Genomic DNA, 6,753 nt, shown 5'->3' with positions numbered 1-6,753 from the left:
GTGGCTCTATTCACAATTTGCACATAGTTGTAAAGAGCCAACTTGGCTTTCTCCTTAGAGGCCACAAGATGGGGATGTCAATCCACAAAAATCAGGGTTTTCCCCACACTGCACTGTCTTCTATATCTCTTCCCCTTTCTTTGCACCTTTCTCCATGCAGGCATTAGGAACGCCAGGCAGTCCCCACCTTTGGTCTGTGCCAAGGGTGAGTTACATGAGCAGGACTCCAAGCCTTCTGCACCTGTAGCCCTAGACATGGTCCTAATGAGAATCCTTCAGCTCTGGGTGGCTTCCTCATTGGAATCACAACTCCCTTCAGCATTTGACACCCTGCCACTTGACCTCATTATCAGCTCCCCTCCGACTCTACCTGTTCCCCTAACACCTTTCCAGGAGACATAACTGAGAGTTGATGTCCAAGGGTGACTGGCAGAGCGGCTAGAGTAAGGCTGGCAGACAGCTGTTTCTAGACAGAAACACTGGAAACTGGAGAGGATACTTGGTACAACACGGTCCCTCGAATATCTGAGAATGAATGGATGAATGAACTAACTCTAACTCATCACCACTTTCCCCTAAATACCTAGACAAAGCCAGCAACCAGCCACTGAATTCTAAGCACTCAAATTTCTTCAGTAATGGTTATGCCTATGAATCTGCTGTATCCAGGCTGATAAAGACGGAAAGCTTGGTTTCTCTTTCTGCTTAAATAAGAAAACCACCTCTGTCTGTCGGCCCAAAGTTTTTGCTTTGAACTCTCCCTTTGCCTGAATTTACTCCGTGACTGTGGGAAAATTGCTCGATAACCCTGGGCCTCACTGTTTTCCTCTGTAACACTGGAGACGTCACTAAATGGTGTCTCCGGTACCTTCCAGCCTGACACGTCTGCGACCTGTCTTGAGGCATCCAGCTAGCATCCTTTTCTTGGGCGGGTTTCATGAGATGTCTGTTTCACTTTTGGAGTGAATTATGGGGCACAGCTACAGTGTTTGGCCCGGTTCAAGCCTTGGACTGAGGAGAGGCACAGTCCTCGCATTGCCATGTGCAAGTCCCAGCTTGGAGGGCAGAGCCTTCCCAGCACAATTATAGCCAACAGCTATAGTTGTGAGCGTGGGCCTATGGTCCGGACACGTGGCCCCACGTGCCTGTGTGATAGAGTTCAGGTGCGTGTAGTTGAGTAGAATTGAAACCAATGAGAATGTTGTAAACATCTTGATCACGTCCTTACTTTGCCTCGTGGCATCTACTATAAAATAAAGACACAGCTTGTGGGCACCCTCCATCAGAGCAGCGTTCCACTGAGACCCAGCTTTCATTATCTTGTCTATCCTTTCTAAGCCTTTCATCGCCCCCCACTCAGGGTCACTGAACCAGGCTGAGCTGGCATGAGTATGCCTTGGCCGTGCCGGCTCCCCATAGTGAATTTCCTGGTCTTCCTGCTCACTAATTTATCACATGCCCCTGGACTTAGGTCATCTGTTCATATCATAAAGTTTACAATTTTAACCATTTCTAAATGTACAGTTCAGAGGTATTAAGTACATAAGCATTATTGTACAAAAATCACCACCATCCATCTCCGTATCTCTTTTCATCTTTCCAAACTGAAACTCTCTCCCCATTAAACAGCAACTTCCCATTCCCCTCGCCTCCTGGCCTCTGGCAACCACCATTCTACTCTTCATTTCTATGAATGTGACCAAAAGTGGAATTGTACAGTGTGTCCTTTTGTGACTGGCTGATTTCACTCAGCAGAATGTCCTCCAAGTTCATCTGTTGTAGCAGATGTCAAGATTTCCTTCCTTTTTACGGCTGAATAATAGTTCATTGTATGGATATACCACATCTTGTTTACCCATTCCTCCACTGATGGACACCTGAGTTCTTTCCACCTTTTGAGTATTGTGAATAATGCTGCCATGGACATCCGTGTACAGATATGCTTGAGATCCTGCTTTTACTTCTTCGGAGTATAGACCCAGAAGTGCAATTGCTGGATCACATAGGAATTCTATGGTCACTATTTTGAGGAACCACCCCACTGTTCTGTTCCATGGGACTCTTGCAGAGATGGAAGTGTTTCCTGGGCACTGCGGTCTTACTGCCATGCTGACCCCTGAGAGGTGTTTTCAGGGTATAGGGTTGCCTGGAAGGGTTGTCTTGCCTCATTCTTTAGAGGAGCAGGACCCTCCTGCTATTCAAAATGAGTCCTGCACTAGACACTGGACCTAGGGCTGCTCCTTACCCTGCCTCAGTATGCACGTCTGTAAAGTGGGCTAATAATACCTAATTTATAGTGCTTTTTATAAAGGTCAGGGATGATGAACACAAAGCACTGAGGTAAGCTTACAAAATTAAGATGTGAATATTAACCTGTTCCCTGCAAAGAACCGTTATGAAAACCAAATGAAATAATTATGAGAAAGTGGAAACTGGTCATGCATTCTGTAAATGCTAAGCCTTCATAATTTCTTTCCTAATCACTGCTGCCGCCTCCTAACAGTTCTTTCTGTCACCTAGCCTCTTAAGTCTATCCTTCACTCAGGCTTCAGGGTGAGCTACCTAAAGCAGTTCTATCCTGTCACTCTCCCACTAAGTGTTCAGTGGCTCCCCTCACCCTTCCCAGGCCTTCTGTGATCTGACTCCTAACTCTCTCTTTAATCTTATTTCTTATCTTTCCAGGCCTCATCTCTTGCCACTTTAGCTCCATGATTTTGTGAATGTGATAATTAATGTTATAATTAGTATCATAATATAATAAGCAGCTTTTTAAATACTGGCACCTTAAAGATGGAAGCCAAAGGGGAAATATTTCTAGGTACTTTATTCCTTTCTTCCTCCAAAATAAGTTGTGTGTTTTTCATTTGAGCTCCTCATGTATTCACAGTTCTTCTGAGAAATCCTGAGAAATATCCTAGGACCCTAGTTGTATGGTTCGGATGACACAGCCCCCAATCAGAAATCATACCCATGGCTATTTTTCATGAGGAGTGGGCTAACGCACTGAGTCCAGTCTTGCACTCGGTAGGTATCTGCTCAAGCAATGAGTAAACTGAGTTGCTTGTTTGTGCTAACTCCTGTGAACTCCAGTCTGTGGCTAGAGGTCAACTGTTATTGTTTTTTAGTTTACCTGTTTCAGCAGCAAGAGCTGTGCCAGCTGTGCCTTTTTTGAAATAATAAAGGAAATGGAAGGTTGTAAAAGCAATGGGCCAACAGTTTAAATTAATCCAACGTCACAGAACCTGGCTGGAGACCCTGACAAGAGGAACCTGGCTATGCTGATCAACTGAACGCTGCCTCCGTGTCATTCCTTCTTCGCTGACTCCGTCCACACCTTTGGGGACCCCAGCACCACAGACAAAGGTCCAGGAACAGACTGAAGAGCCTCTGAAATGAGGCCACTTGGAGTAAGGAGGCACCAGTCGTTCTGCCCTAAAATCACCTACTATGAGGAGGTGCCAACATGAGGAGAAGAGTTTTATAAAGCAGAGTCAAAATGAGGTATGTGCATGTATGTGTTTGTATGTGTGTCTCTGTATGTGGGTGCACACAAATATGTGCTGCTAAACTTCTACCCTTAAAATTAAAGCTCATTTGGCTCAGTGAAACAAATCTATTGAGCTTCCAGTTACTACCTGGAAATGTTTAAGAATTACTGATCAGATTAGTGTCCACCTAGGAACCAGTAGATCACGGTTCGATTCTCAGTCAGGGCACCTGCCTGGGTTGTGGGCTTGATCGCCAGTGTGGGGCATGCAGGAGGTAGCCGATCAATGATTCTCTCATCATTTATGTTTCTATCTCTCTCTCCCTCTCCCTTCCTCTCTAAAATCAATATATATATATTTTAAAAAAAATTAATCCAACGTGCATGGTATTTACAGTTAATGTGGGAAACACCTGATCCACTTATTTTTAGGGAGCCCATGAATTTGTCTATACCAGTGGTTCTCAACCTTGGCTGCACATTAGAATCACCTGGGAATCTTTTTAAAATCCTGATTTCTGGGCCTCATCCTCCGGAAATTGTTCCTTTATTACTAATGTTGTGGCCTCAACCCATAACAAAGAAACAGAATTTTCTGGTCTATACATTCCTTTATATGGGTGTCAGTGTCTTTCCACATGAATCTCTTGAGGCTATGGGCTTACTGATGCTTGCAATCTACTAGGCAATGTTATCTTTAACATGTTCTTAAACTGTTTCTTTTAAGCTTCAAACAGCGCCCTCTAGTTCTTATGGATGTGTTTTTTTCTATTCATGAATTATTAGATTTTAGTTTTATCCTTTTCATTTATCTCCACTAACTGAGGATGTCTACTAGATAAGACAATGTTTTAAGTATTTTTTTAATTGATTTCAGAGAGGGAGAGGAGAGAAATAGAAACATCAATAATGAGAGGGAATCACTGATGTCTCCTGCACACCCCTCACTGACCACGGAATCAAACCGTGACCTCCTGGTTCATAGGTTGACGCTCAACCACTGAGCAATGCTGGCCAGGCAAAAAATTTTTTCTTGCTTTTAATCTTTTAAAGGTTTAGCTTTTTTACTCACAAATACACAATGCATTTAAATAAATATTAAATGTCAGATGTGGAAAATATTTTCCAAATAGAAAATATTATACATAATAAGCAATTCATAATTTCATATTTTGTTAGAGAACTGACACTTCTGAATGAAAGTACCCAGAGATGGAGTTAAGGACCATTAAGAGCCCTAGCTGTTTTGGCTCACTGGATAGAGCGTCAGCCTGGGGACTGAAGGGTCCCAGGTTCAATTCCGGTCAAGGGCATGTACCTTGGTTGTAGGCACATCAGGCAGCTGATTGATGCTTCTCTCTCATCAATGTTTCTAACTCTCTATCCCTCTCCTTTCCTCTCTGTAAAAAAATCAATAAGATATATATATTTTAAAAAAGGACCATTAAGAAATTCTACTTGACAAAGATTTGGAATCCTAATACGTAACTCCTAGATTCTTTCCTTGGGAATACGTGAGGTGATAATCCCCACTTTAAAATAATTTGAAAGAATTTTCTTATATTTGATTGCTATCTCAAGTCAAGAGGTGTGTCCAGCATTTTACATTTGAAAGGAACAATAAAGATGATTTAATCCAACCTCTTCTTAACAGTAGAAATGTTTTTGCAAGCAGGCTTGCCTGATTTCCCGTCTTCTGCCTTTTAACTACAGCTAATTTATTCATCAGAATCATGTTCACCTGACGAATTTATCAGGTAGTGTTCCTAATTATAACCTTTATCACTAAACAATAAGAGAAACTGCTTAGATTTCACATGTAAAATCCATCGATATGAATATACTGAAATGAATATCTATAGGGTGAGGGTTTTAAAGAAAAATGTACCTTTAAAAATATAACTTCTTCTACATTGGGATAGAGATCGGAGTAGTCCTCTCTTCTGAGCTTTTGGAAGCGGGTAAAGGTGGCGTCACCTTAGACCTGCAGCCTGGAGCTTCCCGGTAGGGATTACTGCATATCGGCATTACCACCGAGGGGTGCGGATCGGCATTATCACCGAGGGGTACCAGGGGAACAGGAAGCGAGGCCGAACCGAGGGAGCCAGGCAGTGCGCCCAAAACAAGCTGCGGAGGACAGACACCCGCGACCTCAGCTCTCCCGGCTGCCCCAGATTCCAGGGCTCCCGTCTGCCAAACTTTTTGAAAAGTTCTAAGTGTGGAACCCCCAAACTAGAGTCAGCTGAGCTGGGAGGGGCTCCGGAGGGTGGCAGCAAGGGATTTTGGTAAGCAGCGTCCTGGAGAGGGGTCCTGGGGACGGCGTGTTTGGGTCCATGAGAACTTGAGAGCACCCACCAGCTTGAATCTCAGGACGGCCTCCACCTGATAGGGTGGCGCGGGCGGGACTCGCGCCAGGCGCCACTCACTCAAGTCCCTGAAACAGCTGGGCTCAGACCCTCGCTCCCAGGGCGACATGGATTCCGACCGACCTCTGATTTCCCGAGTCCTCACAGCCCAGCCCGCACCTACACAAGTTCTCACAGGCTCACCCCACTGCGGGGCGTGCTTCCATCCACAAGCTTGAAATCACCCGGCACCAACTCCCAAACCAGGCTCCCAGAGCCCAGCAGAGGCTGGAGGAAGAAACGGGGAGAAAGGAGCGCAGACAAAAGAGTTCTAGAACAGATTCCCTCCACCAAACCTGGGTGCCCCGGCTCGAAATTTCAGCCGCTTCAGGCGTTCCCGTTTGCACAACTAGTAGGAGACTTCACGCAGCGCCCCCAACCCCACCCCCCTACCTTGTTGCGGCGCCAGGTGGCGCGGTCTCCGCTGCTGGGGAGGGCGCGAGAAAGTAATAGGAAACGAAGACAGGTACGATTAGCTGCCAAGAGCTTAACATTTCCCTCTCGGCCGCCCAGCCGCAGCTCCGTCACCGTCCGACGCGGAGACTACACAGCCCGGTGCATTGTGGGAAGCAGAGCCTAAAACTGAGCCTGCGCTGACCCCTGGTGGGCGCAGCTCCAAAGGGAGCCCTGGCCCCGCGGCGGGCGAACTTGCAGGAACCGGGAGAGGTGCCACTCAGGGGAAGGCTGACTGCCCACTCAGGGCTACTGCAGGAAGCCAGCATTTGTTGCAAAACGCTCACATCTCGGTAAGATATAAAAATAAACCAGGTGCTTTAGAAGTGCCTGGGGCCACCTCCCACATAAGTATAAAATCAAAGCAACTTTTAGACGAGGGAAAGCTTTTTAAACTAAGGGAAAAAA

General features: G+C 45.6%; 1 protein-coding gene across 1 annotated transcript in view; it reads right to left on the bottom strand.

Moving 5' to 3' along the window:
• The window catches only part of EXTL3 (exostosin-like glycosyltransferase 3), a 131,372-nt gene extending 125,056 nt beyond the window's left edge, over positions 1-6,316 (bottom strand). Inside the window, 1 exon segment of the mRNA XM_006774761.2 lies at positions 6,286-6,316. The gene's annotated coding sequence lies outside the window, so the exon portion shown is untranslated.
• Positions 6,317-6,753: the final 437 nt, after the last annotated feature.

The sequence above is a fragment of the Myotis davidii genome, unplaced genomic scaffold (genome assembly GCF_000327345.1).
Source record: "Myotis davidii unplaced genomic scaffold, ASM32734v1 scaffold524, whole genome shotgun sequence".
Lineage (NCBI taxonomy): Eukaryota > Metazoa > Chordata > Mammalia > Chiroptera > Vespertilionidae > Myotis > Myotis davidii.
This window is presented reverse-complemented; position numbering and strand designations above follow the sequence as displayed.